General features: G+C 40.3%; 1 protein-coding gene across 4 annotated transcripts in view; it reads right to left on the bottom strand.

Annotated features, from left to right (window-relative positions):
* Nucleotides 1–18,731, bottom strand: part of LOC115506181 (serine/threonine-protein kinase Sgk3) — a 150,812-nt gene that overhangs the window by 76,663 nt on the left and 55,418 nt on the right. The window contains exon 1 of one of the 4 annotated variants that reach the window (XM_030304060.2): nt 13,725–13,868. The exons of the other annotated variants lie outside the window; for them this stretch is intronic. The gene's annotated coding sequence lies outside the window, so the exon portion shown is untranslated. Of the gene's footprint in view, nt 1–13,724; nt 13,869–18,731 lie in introns of those variants that run through there. 4 annotated transcript variants of the gene reach the window in all.

Consider the following 18,731-nt stretch of genomic DNA (forward strand, 5'->3'; position numbering starts at 1 on the left):
AGCAGAGAAAAAAGGAGAGAGAGAATCCCAAGCAGTCTCCATGCTGAAGCACAGAACCTGACATGGGGCTCAATCTCATGAACCATGAGATCATGACCTGAGCCGAAACCAAGAGCTGGAAGCTTAACTGACTAAACCACCCAGGTGTCCCTTTAATAAAAATTTTTAAAGTTTAAAAAGGGGGAGAGGTTTGTGGATGTCTGAATGAACCTTTCAATATAGCACAGAATATGAAAATATTTGTGTCCTACATAAAAGCCCACTATAGACTCTCAATAATCAGATGGTAATATGACAAGTCCTATGGATATCAATCAGCCTCTTTCTCAATCACCCATTGCTTGCTCAATGGACCCATGACAAAGAAGACAAGGTAGGATTTCTTTATTCTAATACCTTTGACCTTTGACAATTTATGGGTTACTTGGAAGGAGTGGAAGTTGACTGTCAAAGTTAGACTTTAACCAGCTAAGACAACTGAGTAGCAGAAAGTTGTTAAAGGTATTTACCCAACTCAGATCTAAGACTTCTAGGAATTCATGAGCATCCTGAGACAATCAATCTATTAGACCTCAAAGAAAAGTTGGACTTCTTTTCCACTGTGACCTGACCTGAACTCCATGGGATCAGAAATTCTGAAGAAGTGCAGATATCTGAGAAAATGAAATCACTCTTTCGGAAGCAATTCACACATTTTGGTGCTGTGAATCATGGCTTAAGCTTCTTTGCTTGCTTTTGATGGTTAAATACAGAAGGTTCCTGAATGATGTCCTATCAGTGTCACTCAGTTTCTGGAGTACTCAGGTTCAGTCTTTGGGCACTGTCTTTGCATGGCTCCATGACAATATACTTCATTTCGTTGACCTTGAGATCCACCATCATCAATATAAACCTAGTATCAGAACTGCAATGGTACCTGACTGAATGCACCCTTAGTTCCCAAAAATACTATATAGGCTGATAGTGGTATACTCCCTGATTCCATCAACAAGGATTGACTAACCCTAGACTAAAAACTATGTTTTTATTTGATGAAATTTGGCCAAATTACCTTCTTGGGTCACTTTATAATTCATAACAAGTAACTTTCCATTTGAATACAAAAATAATCATAAAAATAGAAATGTATAGAAAAGCACAAAGAAAAATATACATCATCTTAGTACACAACAGACATGTACAACCAATTATTATTTTGCATATATTCCTTTTTTTCTATGTGCCTATAAACATATATGGGTGTGAGAAGTCTTTACATATCTGTATTACTGTGTACATGTGTGCCTGTGTGTTAAAATGATGGAACATACTGCTCTATAAACTTTTTAAACTTTATATTTAAAAATTATTTTTCTTAAATTTTATTTATGTTTAATAGAGAGAACACAATGGGTGGGGGAGAAGAGAGAGAGGGAGACACACAAAATCTGAAGCAGGCTCCAGGCTCTGAGCTGTCAGCACAGATCCTGATGTGGGGCTCAAACCCACAGACCATGAGATCATGACCTAAACTGAAGTCGTTCGCCCAACCAACTGAGCCACCCAGGTGCCCCTAAACTTTGTATTTTAATACCAATAATAATAGTGATGATTATTACTATATGCCAAGGACTGGGCTAACATATAATCTTCAGAGTAACTGTGGAAGATACTTTGGTCACTCTCATTTCATAAGTGAACAGACATTTAATGAGGCTAAGTAATTGCTTGAAGTCATGAAGCAGGAAGTTGGTGGAATCAGAATTTGAAGTAATGCCTCACTCCAGAATCTGTGATTTAACACGACACTTTACCACATTCCCTCTCAAGACATTAAATTTTCTTCTATTATATATTTTATTAACACTATTTTTCAGACCAGTTTAAGGCTCATAGCAAAACTGAGGGGAAGTTACAGACATTTCCCATGTACCTCCTGCCCCCATACAGATAAAAGGGCATAGAGGGGCTCAACAATATGGCCTTCCTTGCACTGATAATGATCTAGCTTCTGTCAGTGCTGAGTGCCCAACCTCAACAGCAAAAACCAACACTGATCCCCACTATGGCACAATCCCACAGGGGGAACAGACAGCCACATGGGACAACATCTGTCCTCACAGAAGCCAGAGTTGCCTTCCTGGCCTGAAATGCTTCTGACCAGATGCACCATCCTTGGTTACAGCAGGCCTTATTCACTGTCATAAAATCCAATACAACATCACGTCAGACCAAGGCACACATTTAGAGCCAGGAAGTATAACAATAGGCTCAGAGCCACAGAATGTGCTCTTTTTACCATGTATCTCTTCACTTAGAAGCAGCTGCTTGAAAGAGCAGTGGAACGGCTATAGAAGGCTCAGCTCTAGCACCTGCGAGCAAATACCCTGTGACACTGGGGCTGGATATGGTATATGTGCCATACCCAGAGCCAACATATGGTTCTATCTCTCACACAGCCAAAATATGTGGGTCAGGAACTAAGAATGGCTCCGCTCAGTGTTATCTCTAAGGAATTTTTGCTTTCCATTGCAACCTTGGGTTTGGTGGAAGAATGCTTTCACCAAGGAATAGTCTAGCCCTATTAAATTGAAAGCTAAGCCTACCCACTAGCCATTTGTGGCTTATTAAGCCACCCAACCTAATAAGAAAGTGGTTACTCTCCAAGTAAAGTGACTGATCTGAATTTCCAGGAAGAAACTTGGATGCCACTATAGTGTGGGGAGGAGAATGACATCTGAATTGAGAAGATTCAGTGGGCCATGTCCAACAGTACTAGTCAATGGGAAACTGTTGCCAACTCAATAAAGATGACACTACTACAGGGGTGCCTGGGTGGCTCACTCAGTTGAGCATCCGACTTCGGCTCAGGTTATGATCTCATGGTCCGTGGGTTCAAACTCCGCACTGGGCTCTGTGGCTGAGAGCTCAGAGCCTGGAGCCTGCTTCAAGTTCTGTGTCTCCCTCTGTCTGCCCCTCACCCACTCATGCTCTCTATCACTCTCTCAAAAGTGAACAAACATTTGAAAATTTTTTTTTAAAAATGACACTACTACAGACTTGGATCCTGTGGGAATGAAGGTTTGGGGTGCCCTACCAGTAAACAACTATGACCAGCTAAGATGTTGCAAGAGGGTAGGGGAACATATACTAGCTACCAACTTGAGCCAAAAAACTAGCTACAGATGCAGAGACTACAGTACTTTTGTTTTATTTTAGTTTTCTTCTCTGCTCCCTTCTATGAACACTAGCAGTGGTTTAGGTGGGAGTATGAATGAACTGGACGCAGTGAGTGACAGGACTTTGTGTTTCCCCTGAGTCAGGAACAAGAGTTTTATGCCCAAAGTATAAGAGGGACTACTAAGGGACAGAAAGGGAGGACTCTGCTGGTTATTCTTGATTTGTCTTTTCAGACCCATCTCCACCGCGCTCCATGCTCCAGGACAAAGACCTCTATAGCCTGCACCTTACAGGCTCCCTTCACCTCTAGCGGTGGTTGACTTCATCCAGAGAGGCACTGGCAACGTATGGAGTAGGCAAAGGGGGATAATGACATGTATTTGCTCATCTTGCTCCCTCCTGAGCAGACTGCAGTTTGATAGCTACTGTGTTCCTCTCTCTAAGGCCAAAAACTCCTGAGAGATGATCTTCTCTCCTGTGACTACAACTCTTATGTGGATGAAATGCTGTAATTCTCTATCTCAAGTCCTTGGACAAGATTAAATTATCTGAGCCCTAGTTTCCCAATCTAGAAAATGAGGCTAGCAACAGCTACTTCATACAGTTGTTTTAAGAATTCGAGATAAGTGTAAAAGACCTAGCTCTGTGTAGTAGTCAATAAATTGGATCTAATACACAGCAATTTGTTTAAAATAAGTTTTTATTCCTTTGTTCAACAGACACTTATTAAGCACTCATTATGCATTAAGTAATAAAAAGACAAAGAGAAAATCCTATCTGCAAAGAACTTACCTCATGGGAAAGAATGATAAGCAATATAAATTTCAATAGTTGGTTAAGGGTGATAGAGTGATGTTACATGTATGCCTGGTACACCATGCAAGCACAGACAAGGGACACAGATGCAGACTGCCATATATTCTCAGCCTAACTAAAAATAAAGCCAGGCAGGTATGGGAGTAGAAGTTTGAAAGAAATCACCCTTGTCTGCCTCAATTTTCTCTGGAAAAAGGGAGCTAAAATCATATACTGGGAAATGAAAATGCTGCTGTGAAGAAAAAAATGAGATTAAATCATTTCCCTGCCCCACCCTCCGCAAATAACAACAAGAAGAAAGAAATCACTTGCCCAAGCTACTATCGAGTTAATGGGCTAGGATTCAAGTCCAAATTTGACTACCTCCAAAACCTGTATATACTTGTTTGCTATACCACACTGCCTCACCTTAAGTAAGGTGTTCCTTCCCTTCAAGCTAAATCAATCTAGTAACCTCACAATATTTAATATTCAGTGGCTAAGCTTATTACAAGTCAGCTCACAAAAGCTTTACTGACAGGAAAATCAAGGAGAAACCAAAGCATAAAGGGAGGAGGTAACCTGCCCCAGGTGGTGGAGCCAGGATTTGAACTTCAGGACTTTTACCCATTATACCACACTACCTCTATCTAACACATATATGCTCTAAAGAGTCCTCTGGAGATCAATGAAGAAGGCTCATAAACTTATTCTTAAGAGGTCAGGAATGAAACTATGAAAAAGCAACCCTGCTATTACTTTACATTAAATCTATGTCTATTCTGTGAAACTGAAGCAATTAAAATTCTGCAAAATCATCTTATAGCCAGGCAGGCAAATAAAACAAAATGAGAAGATGACTGATATAAGAACCCCCACAACTAAAAAGAATAGAACAAAAAGCTATGTTGTTCATGTGGGAATAAAACTTGGAATTTGGGGGGAGGTTCATAGATATGTATGTTAAGCTTTTCAAAAGAAGAATAGGAAAAGAATCTGCCTTCACTCTGCTGCAGAGTCACAATAAAGTCTTGTAGATTGGTTCCCAAGGGCAGCTGGCTGGCCTAAGGCTAGATCATGCGGTTCTAATGAGCCTAAATTCAGATACTAACCCAGAATGGAAGAACTAACCTTAATCTTCATCCAGTGATGACAAGCCCAACATGACAAACTCAGACAAGTCCAACATGACAAAAAGAAGTGGTCAGATGAGAAAAGAACTTTTGGGGACCAGCCAGACTTTAAGAGGGACAGTGTTTTGCAAAGGTAATCTAACAGCTAGTAAATTATTATACTTATATAGTGGTTCTCCTCAGGGGGAGACCGGGCAATGTCTGGGGATATCCTCGGTTGTCACAACTTGGGGGGTTGCTAGTGGCTACACGTCAAGGATGATGCTAAACATCCTACAATGCACAGGACAAAAGTTATCTAGCCCAAGATATCAATAATGTGGAGGTGAAGACACTAGTATATACTGAGTACTAATGCCAGGCACTATTTTAAGTGCTCACATCTAACCCATCACGTTCTCCTCAAAGAAGCCCATGAGGCAAGTATCTTCATCTCCATTTTACAGATGAAGGAACCTAGGCTCTGAAGTCCACATCCTCAAACAACTCTGGATGGCAGCACTGTAAGGTGAACATAGCTCTGACCTCAGCGCCTGGTGTGCACACACTCTCAATTTCTTATAGTACTATTGCAGGCATTCCCTTCTTCTAAATTACCTTTGGAGATATGGGATGAAGAGAGGAAAATACCAAGTGTCCGTCAGCTCTCAGGTTACAGAAAGAAAGCCTTGGCATAGGAAAAGCAGTTTTCTGATTCTGCCACCAGGAGGGGTCAGGTTTGTGGAGCACTGTGTCAGGAGTGGCCCATCTTCTTAAAACATCAGAACGTCAATAACTACCAGGGTGGTACGGAGCAGGTTCTGAGTACTGGCCCCATCACAAAGACAATCGTGGGCTAAATTATGAAGTAAGGATGACACAAGAAAGGATGCTATCACAAGATATGGTTTTTTGAAGAGAAAGGGAAGGTTGTTTCTTTTTTTAAGCATGAATAGATTTCATTTTGGGGGGGGCTGTAAAAAGTAGAAATATTGATGAAACACCATGATAGAAAACTGCCCAAATTCATTGAACATCATAAAACTTTGTTGACAAATACTACTTAAAATAGACAGGCTTTTTTTAAAAAAATAAGCCTTTTACTTCAATTCCAGTATAGTTAACATTAGTTAAGCTTTTTTTAAAGCATTTTTTCCTTCATCATCATGCCCATCTTTTTGTCCATTTTATGCAATTACTGTCCTGGATCTTGTCCAACTTTGTTTCAGACAGCCAAAAAAAATGTTTTAGAGAAAATCCAAAGATTCTTCTGCTTTTACCTCTAAATTTAAGCAGAGAAGTTCTGTTTTTTAAGTGTTTATTCTTGAGAGCAAGTGCGTGCACAAGTGTGCACGTGTGTGCAAGCAGGGGAGAGACAGATGATCCAAAGCAGGCTCTGTGCTGACAGCAGAAAGTCAGATGTGGGGCTCAAACTCACCAACCACGAGATCATGAAAGTCGGATGCTTAACTGACTGAGCTACCCAGGTACCCCTAAGCAGAAAAGTTCTTAACCCTGTTTCTTTCACACATCACGGATACTGTTTGGTACTGACTAGTAGACCCTACCCAAGTTATGAGATAGATATATTTATAAGTATCAGTAACCACTCTTAACTAACACGGTAGAGAGGAGTTCAGTGATTCACACCAAGTCATAAAGGGAAATTAAGAACAATCCCATTTCAAATGGCAGGAATCAGACCTGGAAGAGCTACAAATTTCCTCCAGCAGGGGGACAAGGACTGGGTGGTGGGTGTTTGGAAACAAGGTTTCCAAAGGAGGGAACTGACAAAGGAAGAGACAAAACAAAATCCATATACATAGGGGTTGGTTTGGAAAATGGGGACTGACCCAGAGAATATGAAAAGGAATCGCATGGGGGTGGGGGCAAGAATTATTCCTGAGAAGACAGGCCAAGAAAGTTGGGTTTCATTTTAAACCACATTAAAAGGACCTTAGGAAATTCTTACTCCTAATTAGTTACTTTACTGAAAGCCTACTGTAATAGTACATAATCTGTATCTGTTTATTTCTGCCTCTCAGAATACTAGCTCCAAACACATCCAAAAGAAACAAAGCACATCTTTGTCACATCTATAAATTAAATTCACTGCAGAACAGATTAAAAATCTAATAGGATGTGCCAATGGAAGATGCATAGTAACATTCTCCCTACACATATCAACATGATGAATCAGTTACAACTTTTCCTGTTTTCCTTCCTAATATATCCTTCCTCTAATTCCCACTCCACCCCCATTTGATTTTTCCCTCACTCTATAATCACAAAGCAGTCCTAGTTTTTCCAAAGTTTATCACATTTCTTATTTGAGGTACCTTCTATTTATTGTTTCTTGATAGATAAAAGTGATTTTAAAAAGTGATAAAAGAATTAGAAATAAAATATGTGTAGAGTATTCAATGTTGGGACACAATACAGAAAAATAATCTGTGACCAACACCTTGACAGGAGTATCCAAAAACCTTGACAAAGGTTACAGGAGTCTGTTGGTTCTCTGAAACTAGCTCATTTAATACAGATAGTTTAAAAAAGGACTGAATGAGGTAAAAGTTACAGCTGACAGTCCTGTTCTCCAGTACTAGACTCAAAGCTGCCAGGATAAGGAAGAAGGTCCTAAATTTGCTCCAACTGATAACATGTCCCTCCACTGGTTCCAGAACTGACAGGGTAGGGATGTTAAGTGCAACTGCAATGCTCTGCTCTTTCTCAGGCTCCTCAAGTCACTGTCTTGGGCTCCCCATTGCCAGAACACCTGCCCTCTTCCTGGATTCCCAAGCTTTTCCATTGGAAGGCACATTCTCAATGTATCTTCCAAGAAGATGGGAATACAGAACACTTCCAAGGATGATTCCTGGACAACTGTGATCACTGACAGAGTGATGGGTGGATGGATGATTATATGAGGCACGAGAAAACAAACGTGGAATTTTATACAGAACTAGCAGTGGTAAAATACTGCAGGCCCTAGGAAGCCTTGTTCTGGCTGGGGAAATTGGGAGAACTGAGGAGGACCAAAAACAAAACAACTACCACCCTCTCCCCAAAAAGACAACAATCAATATCGCATTTCATAGTATCTTTAGAGAACCTCCAACCTGACATATCCACTTCTTCTCTAACCCCCTGCAATCCATTATTCATTCCTGCAGTAGGCAGGGTCATTTTCTTAATCCCTATAAACCTGATAATTTCATCCCATTGCTTAAACCCTTTCCATTGCTTCCCTCTGCTCTTAGAATCCAAACTCTGAATTATTGCTATCAGCCTATAAGCACCTGAATGGTCTAACCTTTTCCTACCTCTTCAGCGGCATCCCACCAGCGCCTCCTAACCCACCACTTACTAGGCTCCCGTAGGAACAGCCCACTTCCTAGTTCTCACACACAGAGCACTCTCCCACCTCATCTCTTGTACCTGTGTTCCCTCTTTCCAATGAGGTCTTTGTTCCAATGCCACTTCCTGCAACAAGCCTTCAAGACCACCCTAACTACAGTGCTCCTTTCCCAAAGCAATCTTGTCATCATCCTGGTTCTTTCCATTTTAGCATTTATAATCATCTAAGACTGCATGTTATTTATTGAGAATCTCTATGACCAGAGTGTAGATATTGTGACTTATGTACTGCTACACACTTATTGATACACATTTAATTTATTCTTTCAACAAACAGGTGGAGGGAGTTTGTAAAAATTCCAATATGCTAAAGTTAGTGCGAGATCTTCAAAGTAACCAACAGATCATCATTCCTAAATCAGTCTCCTGAATCATCAATTTCTCCCTCTTTACTAGATCAATTCCATTTTTTTAAAAAAAATTTTTAGGTGTATTTTGAGAGAGAGCAAGCAGACAGAGAGGGAGAGAGAGAGAGAATCCCAAGCAGGTTCCACACCATCAGCACTGAGCCCAATGTGGGGCCTGAACCCACAAACTGAGATCATGACCTGAGGTGAAATCAAGAACTGGATGCTTAACCAACCGAGCTACCCAGGCATCCTTAGATCAATTCCATTATTAAATATACTAATATGCTACAGTATCTTAACAAAATCCTCCTGAAAAGCACAGATTTATTTATTTAACAGACACAAAGTGTTAACCATGTGCTAGAGATATGTAATTAGGCTCTGCCACAACTTTTACTATTTGTATGAAAGGTCCTATCTGATAAGCACCCTTAACCAGGCTTTTTAAAAATAAGGAAAACTCAGGATAAACACAGATGCTTATACAGTGTGATAAAGGAAACCTTACTCCAAAGCAAATATTTGGTTTCAAGATTCTTTTTCTGACAGTAAAACTTTACTGGTTAGCACATAAGAAATTTCCCAAAGGACAAAACTTAGAATCAAAATTAAAAGATATTTAAATCACAGTACCACTTAAACAATAAATTGTCGCACATTAGCTTTAAATCCTGACCTTATATTAGCTATTTATCAGTAAAAATATAAGCAACATTTTACCTTAAAGTTCTAACACTTAAAAAATTGTGACATATATATATTTTCCCTACCAACTCTTTCCTACCAACAGAAACCACAGCTTCATCCTAGGAGTGGTAAAATAAATTTAGCTGACACCTAAAAGTACTCAAAATCAACAAAAAAAGTAAGTTAGGCTAATGCATGCCCTACAATGGGTAAACTCCAGTTGAGGTTTGAGAGGCAGTAAGAGAAAAAATTAAATTTCAGAAATGTCTGTAGACTTTAGAGAGACAAGTTTTAATTTAGGAGAAAAAGTCACAAATAAAATAAAAGCATTCACGCAACTGGAGTATGTGCAAGGATATGTCTGTAATGAAATGAAACAAAATACACTAAACCACATGCTGATATCAAATAAAACCAAAAGCTTCTAACAGGAGATAAATTCAAGTTATATATCTATCACCTTTCTCTGAAGAACAAAAAGCTTCTGGCATGTGTCATCTCCATATACCAGGAAAATAAGAAAAAAGTATGAACATTTTATTAGTTTAAACAATGAAAGGAAAGAAGGTAACTACTTTCAGACCAGAAAGAGGAAGAGCAAATGTTCAGTCTTATCCAGCACAGAAAACAAAGCAGGGAGACAGTATTATTTGTGCACAGAGATGCAAAAACAAAATAAAGCTTAGAAGTAATTCCCCACAAGAAAAATCCAAAGCTGATGTTGCTCCATAAAGTGTGTCTTGTCCTAATGGTTTCCTGAGTGAGTTTGTGTATCTTTTTAAACTTCTGCCTGTCCAGCTATGTGGGTGTTGGATATGCTGTTCTCCCTACAGCTCTTCCCTTATGAATCCAGATATTATCTTCATTTGGATCTTTTTATGTAGTACTAAATTTCACCCTGCCTTCTTTCTTAGTTACTCATACTGTAGAAGTGACTGAAGCTCAATATTTAATGATTTAAAGACCTATAAAATAGAACTTTAAGTTCATCTTTATTTAAAGAAACAAAGAAGCGAGTGTCTTATTTTTTCTTTAAGAAAGGAACTAGAATTTGTGTGTGTATGATTCTTGTCCTCCAGGAGCTTGTATGTAGCAAAAAAGATAAATGCCCAAAGAATTACAATTCAAAGTAGACTGTGATAAATTCTCTCAAAGTATGAAAAGATTCTAGGGGCACTTGGGTGGCTCAGTCAGTTAAGCATCAATTCTTGTTTTCAGCTCAGGTCATTATCTCCTGCTTCATGAGATAGACCAGCATCAGGCTCTGTGCTCACGGCACGGGGCCTGCTTAGGATTCTCTTTCTCTGTCTCTCTGCTCCTCCCCACTTGAGCGCACGCGCGCGTGCACTCTCTCTAAAATTAAATAAACTTAAAAAAATGTATAAAAGCTTCTAGAATTCAGAGGAAGAATAAAACCACTTTCAACTGAACTCATCTAGGTTTCTGGGGTGGTGGTGAAGGAAGAACCTGAAGGCTGGGCACTCAAAGCAGAAAGGGCAGCCAAAGTCCTCAGAACAAATAGGGAATAGCTATTCGTCCCATTTGTCTGAATTCCTGCCTCCTTGCAGGGAAAGACTCACTCCATAAAAACAGAAAGAGAAACAGTCAAGAAGCAACATTCACTTTGTGCTTTTACAGGGCATTATCATTAAAGCCTTATTTTATTTTCATATTTACAAGCATAAATTAGAAATCACTTTTCTTACATATAGGAGACAGAGGCTAGAAAAGTGCATTTGAGATCACAAAGAGAACTCTGAATGCCAGGCTTCTCGCTCTGGATTTAATTCTCTAGATGAAGATGTAAAGGTATTTGAAAAGGGAACCTGAAAGGCTATGGGTGTAGAAAATGGAATGAAATAGAGGAGGGCTTGAAGAAAGAGGGGTTTGGCAACAATAAGAATGGCAAGTTTGCAAAAAATTGACAGGACAAATTAGTCAATTGCTATTTGCATGTGGAATGCCAGGTAGAAGGAGGCATTAACACTGCCTCAAGGTTTTATTCCTAGGTAACATGGTTTTATTCCTAGGTTATTTCCTAGAAATATCTAGAATTGGGTGGAGGGGAGAGCAGGGCAAAATGACAGTGAATTGGCTTAAGTAATTACTAGCCTTAGCTGAAAATGTCTGCATCAGATGCACACCTCTAACACCTTCTGGTGCCAGGCACTGTTTCCAGGGGCCTAAGACACAGCAGTGAATGCAACTGGCAAGTACCCCAGCCCTCATGGAACTTACCCTCTAACGGCAGACAAGAGATAATGAACAAGTAAATAAAGAGATAAATATATATTACAGGAAGAACGGGGTTGTATGGAATTTTAATTAGGAGGGTCTTACTGAGAGTGTGACATCTAAACAAATACCTAGAGGTAAGGGAGTGAACTACGCAAGAAGCCTGAGAGGAGTCAGCAAGTAAACACCAGTATCTTCAAACAGTCACCCTATGATGCTTTTGAAGTCAGCCAATTGCAGTATATCTCTTTGGTGACCCAGTCCTATTTTCTTGGGCTAGCCTTCAGTATTCCACTTCCTGACTCTATCCTACCCAATCAAGAAAACTTCACCAGTAACACAGTGATAACAAACTGCCTAGTAGGTCAATTTGTTTATACTGGCTGTTTATGTTCCCTACATGGGAGAAAAAGACTACATTTTAAAACAACAAAACCAAAGCACTGTTAGAACATGTTTATACAAAGCTTAGGAAGACAATCATCTTGTTCTCAAAGCAATCATTGATGTAGCAACTTTGAGGCTTGAGATTTAAATCAAAGGTGCTAAAGAATGATTATGAATCATGCAATTAAGCTACCAAGGAGGATGCTACAGAGAGGAAAACCATTCACAGCACCATAAAACTGTCAAAAATAAAAATAGTATAATTATCGAAACCAGAAGTAGTATCATTCTTTGATTTTATAATTTATTGTTCAGAAGAGCTGAATTCTAGTCTAAGCTATGCCTTTTATTGATTCTGGGTCCTGGGGCCTCATCTTTATCTGTAAAGGGCAGCTGTTGTGATTTTTCACATTCCTTTCGATCTGAGATTCTAGGTGGCTAGTTATGGTCCTATGATGTTTAGTTTATTTATATATTTGGGTACTCTGGTTTACCTCCTTTTCCAATAATAGTACAAATAAGCACCCGTCCCAAGTTAACACAACTTGTCAGTTCTGTGTAAAAGGGATACGACCTTCTTTTAAACAAACCTGCCAGAGCTTGGTGTTTAAAATGAGGCTACACTCTGCAAGTGCTGCCTTTTCTCATCCCCGTTTAAGAACAGCCTTCAAGACTCTTAAGGCTTCTTTATCATTTGAGAGTGGATTAGATTTGAAACCAGGTGGATGATCACATCTCTGGTAAATGAGAAAAATAATGAGACCTTATGGTGGGATTCAGCCTTTGAAATTCCAAAGGAATCTGCAAGCATTTCTATCAACAACTCTGCGGAAAGGTTTTCCGGTGTTGACGGCTTCGTTAGATTAAAGCCCATCTGAATGCATAATAAAGAAAACTGCCAACGTTATTGTGGGCTATGCGCCAGGTGGAACTAAGTATTAACTGATTTAATCTCATAACAATCCTATAAGGACGGAACTATCATTATCCTCATTTTATGTATGCAGAAACAAAGTCATAGAGGAATTAGGCAACCTGCCCAACTTTTCACAATTAACAGGTAGATTCAAACTCAGGCATTCTAGCTTCAAATACTCCACAATAATCTCCACAATACGCTGCCTACGTAAACCCTGGAGCTCTTGTTTAAATAACAGTCCCATTACCAGTCGCACTCTTACAGTTCTTGCAAACTGACTAACATGAAGTCAAAATAAAGCTACACTACAAGTTCACTATCGACTTTCTCCTCCAGGCGTGAACCACGAACTAGAAACGCATTTTAAAGAACACAAAAACCTCAGTACCTGAGGTCTCTCGAGATTTGGGGAGGAGGTGTGTAGAGCAACGCAAATGCTTTCTGTCCTGGAGCTAATGCCGTGAACAAGTGCTGCAAAACTAGAGACAGACCTGCGCCTCTCCCTCTGGGGGTTCACGCCAGGAGGCCGCCCACTCGTACCACGCGCTCCTACTACGCACGGAAGTAGCACAGGGGCGGTTCCAAACAACACCTGGCTCAAACGCGCCCGCGGGGGTACCTCCACCTGGCTCTCGCTACGCCCAGACCCTTCCCCATACTTACCTTCGGAGATCCTCGCCCGACGCATAGCGAGTGGGAAACGCCACCACAGCTGCGCCACAATCAACGAGCCTCGGCGCCGCGCCTCTCGCCCCCAGCTGGGCCAGCCACCCTCCCCGCCTGGGCCCGACCTCCTAGTTCCGCCCCCCGCAGGAGGCCCCGCCCACACAAATAAACGGAACCTTCTTGGCCGCCGGCCCCGCCCACAACTGAGGGCGGGGCTAATGCTCACTCAGCTCCGCCCCGGGCTTTAGGAGGCGGTGGACCGCAGCGCAGCTGCAAGCTGGATGCAGCCTCGCGGCCCTAAATAAATAAAGGAGGGGGAGCCTGGGGTGCATGACCCCAAGCAAGGAAGTGCGCGATGCAGGCGGAGGGAAGGGGGAAGGGAGAGAGCCAAGGGCTAAGATAAGGAAAGAGGCTTGGGAGGCGAAAGAGAAGGCGCTCTCCCCAGGTTCCAGCTGAGGTGTAGTACTGGGTGAGACATCTTAAAGCAGAAGAGTTCACTTTTTCAGCTCCATTAGCTAATGAGCTAATCTCATTCTCCTGCAGGTTAGGAGTCACACGCGAATTTAGGGTTCCATGCATGAATAAGGAATAGCGTTTAGAGAAGCAAAGAAAGGAAGCAAATCCTTTACTGATCTCCGTCCACATCTCGTTCATTTAAAAAATTCTAGAAAGGACTCTCAGTAAGAATAGCTCCAGACTTAAATTAATGTTAATCATTCCTTCTCAAACAGCTCAGGCACTTTTCATGAGAGCAGACTCATTACCCTCAAAACGAGTTTGGCATTAATGCCCATAGTATACTGCTACGAAGTTTGCTACTACATGTATGGATAAAGGAAAAAATCAGACCACTAAGAAGGAGATACTTTAACTATTAATATATTTGATTTTTGAAGGTGAAAAACTATTTGCGAATCATGTCAAACACTAATTGAATTATGGTGGGGAAACACAAGGCTCACTTCACCAACAGTATTTGCTGAAGGAATTTCAGAAAACAGTAGCAAGAAACCAGCCTAGCTGTGTGGTCTTAAGGGAAGTCACAATATCTGAAGCCTTTGATTTGCTTATCTGTAAAATGAAAAATTACTCCAGGTGACTTCATGACCTGGAAATGCCCTTCCAAACTTGATTTCATCCTGCCAGGCTCAACAATTGAGGGCAAAGGACCATAGGGAAAGTGCTATCCAGTCAGGAGCCACACAGAGAAATTGGGAATTTTTAGAAAAAGCCCCAGGGATCTTTGGCATCACTTCATTTAAGCTCTCTCTTCTGACTTTTCTATTTGTAATAATAATAACTCTTAGCTCAAAACCTCTACTTTTCCCTCTCAATCCTCACATTTGGTCACCAGGTCCTTGGCTTTCTCCATTACAGAGTCTCTTCAATGACCCTTCTCATTTTCACTGCCATCTCTGTATAAAGTACAAATTCAAAGAACTCAAGATCTTAGATCTGACCCTCACCTATTTTTCCTACCTCATCTCCAACTACTCTCTGATAGAAGAGTCTCTCACTGTACAATATCCACAACATACAGCCAACATTCTGGCCACTGAACATTTATATCCACTGCCTCCCACCTCAGAATACTTCTCAGTCCTAGCTACCTGTCCAGATTGTGATAGCTCAGCTCAGGTACCTTTCTATACAATAAAATCCTATAACACTTAGGATCTATGCCACTCAAATGTGGCACTTAACAGTCCTACCTTGTTTTTTCTGTTATTTATAATATTTATCTCCAAAACTAAACTGTAAGCTACTTACTGGATCACCCTAGGTCCCAGTAAATTAAAGAAGAAAAAGCTATTTTCAGTATCTCAAAAAACCTGAAAGAAATTATATAGGCTATTCAAGTTACCTATACCAGCAAGATTCTGTTTTTTACATAATTTTTTTTAAGGTTTTAAGTAATCTATACATCCAATCTGGGGCTCAAACTCACAATCCTGAGATCAAGAGTCACATGCTCCCTTGACTGAGCCAGCCAGGCATCCCAAGATTCTCTGTTTTTATCTGAAATTATATGACACTGAAATAACACCAATTACTTCATGTTAACCAAAGCTTTGATGGGCAGTTACATGTGACTGATTTTAAAAAGGGGAAAACAGGGGCACCCGGGTGGCTCAGTTGGTTAAGCATTCAACTTCAGCTCAGCTCCTGATCTCACAGTTTGCAAGTTTGAGCCCCCCATCAGGCTCTGCTCTGACAATGAAGAGCCTGTGTTGGATTCTCTCCCTCTCTCTCAAAATAAATAAATAAACTTAAAAAAAAAGGGGGGGTGGGGGGAACAGGGGCACTTGCCTGGCTGTCAGTAGAGCATGTGACTCTTGATCTTAGTTGGGGTCTTGAGTTCAAGATTTCCAAGTCTCACTTTGGGCATAGAGATTACTTTTAAAAAGTGGGGGGATAAATTACTATTAAATAAGACTTGTTTTTAAGACTAAATCTATGACATTCACAGAGGTACATAAAGATGAAAAGTAGCTAACACATTCTTTTGTCACTGCATTGCCGAAAAAAATGCTATACCCATAGTAAGTGCTTAAAAATATATTCATTAGTCTATGAATATTTTCAGCTTTCTTAAGTCCTCTCTTTCCTTTGCTTTAATTAAAATGCTGATCTTTTCTTTCCATGCAAATATGATTGCAGGAGCTTCCCCTTCAATTTCAAATAAATTTTTAAGAATAAGATAAACAAGAATCACATTGCACTGCTTGGAGATGGACTAGAAAGGTATTTAGTGTCCCAGAAATAAACCCTGAAATCACAGTAAATTGCCTATTTTAGGGGGTCCTACATAGTACTAATATCTTTAGAGAGTAAATTTGCCTTAATTGCAACCTTACCCAGATGACAAAAGTAGAAGCAGAACCAAGTTTTCAGAATGACTACCCAGTAAGAGTGAAAACTGATTTGCAATCTATCAATGGCCCCTGTGTTTTAAAAATGTCACTGGCATGTTTAAAGGAAGCCCCAGAGCTCTGAAGTCTGGCCCAAACAATCTATAAATCACTATTCACAACAAACCTTTATAATATTTTGGGTGTTTAATAAGTATTAAGTAGGCAGATTAAACAACAGTCACACTTCATTTTACAGACTGGTTGTACCAGAGGCAACTGGTTATAGACTCTCGGAATGTTTCTCTTCCTCTTCTCAAAATGTGAAGTGACTATGAAGATTAGAGCCTTGGGGAACTTCTGAATCCAGCCAAGATATGGTAACAAGGACCATATTTACTCTCCCACCTGACCACCACCACCACCAACAACAACAACAAAAAGGAGCTAGACAAAATATATAAAACAACAGTTTTCAAGATACTGGATATTAGGCAATGAAGGAGAATGATGCCTCAGAGATGGAAAATGAACAAGATTTGCCCCAGCTTATTATCTTCAGAGGACTTACAGGCCATGGCAATAAAAGAGGAACTGCAGGAGCTCTAAGTCCAAGAAAAACAAGACAGCTAGAGTTCACAACTCAGATATGGGAGATAAGATAACAACATAGAGAATCCCAGAGATCTGCGGAGGGTCTTCCTTGATAATTCAATAGTGCTGATCAGTGCATACCTGCACCCAAGGTCAAGAAAAGAACAAACCGTCTCAGCATTAGAAGGAAAAGTACTGGGCATTCGCAGAGGGCCAGGAATAGTGGCTATTCATATCAGGCCAACTAGAAACCTCCCAATTCAATGAGGTAGAGTACTTGGAAGCATTGCCTTAGTACTGGAGAGTAATTAGCCCTAGATTAAATGCTGCTTTGGTGCTGCCAAAAAATAAAATATCCAGGGGCGCCTGGGTGGCGCAGTCGGTTAAGCGTCCGACTTCAGCCAGGTCACGATCTCGCGGTCCGTGAGTTCGAGCCCTGCGTCAGGCTCCGGGCTGATGGCTCGGAGCCTGGAGCCTGTTTCCGATTCTGTGTCTCCCTCTCTCTCTGCCCCTCCCCCGTTCATGCTCTGTCTCTCTCTGTCCCAAAAATAAATAAACATTGAAAAAAAAAATTTTTTTTTTAAATAAAATATCCAAAGGATCTAACTATTTTAAAGTAATTTAACTGCATCTCAAATAAAAATTCAGATGTTTATAGAAATACAAAAATATTCAGCACCCAATAAATTGAAATTCACAACATCTGCCATTAAATCAGATATTACAAGGCATGTCAAGAAACAAAAATATGACCCACAACTAAGAGAAAAATCCATCACTAAAACTAACCAATCACTGACACAGATGTTAGAATTAGCAGACAAGAACATTAAAACAGTTATTTTATGGTAATATATTGAAAAAATTAAGTAGAGACAAGGAAGTTATAAAAATTTTCTACATCTGACTTTTAGAGATGAAAATAACAATCTCTAGGGGCACCTGGGTGGCTCTGTCGGTTCAGCATCTGACTTCGGCTCATGTCATGATTTCACAGCTTGTGAGTTTGAGGCCCGCGTCAGGCACTGTGCTGACAGCTCAGAGCCTGGAGTCTGCTTTGGATTCTGTGTCTTCCTCTCTCTCTCTGCCCCTCTCCCACTCACACCCTGTCTCTCTCCCCTTTAAAAATAAAACATTAAAAATTAAAAAAAAGCAAGCAGTCTCTAAGGTGAAAAATACACTAGATGGGATTAACAGAAGAATAGACATTGTAGAAGAAAGCATTAGTGAACTTGAAGACACACAATATGAAATTTCCAAGATGAATTATAGAGAGAAAAAGGATTTAAAAAGAAAAGGGGGTGCCTAGGTGGCTCAATTGGTTGAGTGTCTGACTCTTGACTTAGGCTCAGGTCATGATCCCAAGGTCATGGAACCGAGCTCTGTGTCAGGCTCCATGCTGAGCATTGAGCCTGCTTAGTATTCTCTCTCCCTTTCCCTTTGCCCCAGTCCCCAGCTTGCACGTGCTCATGCACACTCTCTCTCAAAATAAAAAAAATGTTTTTCTCTCTAAAAATAAAAAAAAGTTTTTAAATAAAAAAGAAAAGAGAATCAATAA

This window comes from Lynx canadensis, chromosome F2 (genome assembly GCF_007474595.2).
Source record: "Lynx canadensis isolate LIC74 chromosome F2, mLynCan4.pri.v2, whole genome shotgun sequence".
NCBI classification, from domain to species: Eukaryota; Metazoa; Chordata; class Mammalia; order Carnivora; family Felidae; genus Lynx; species Lynx canadensis.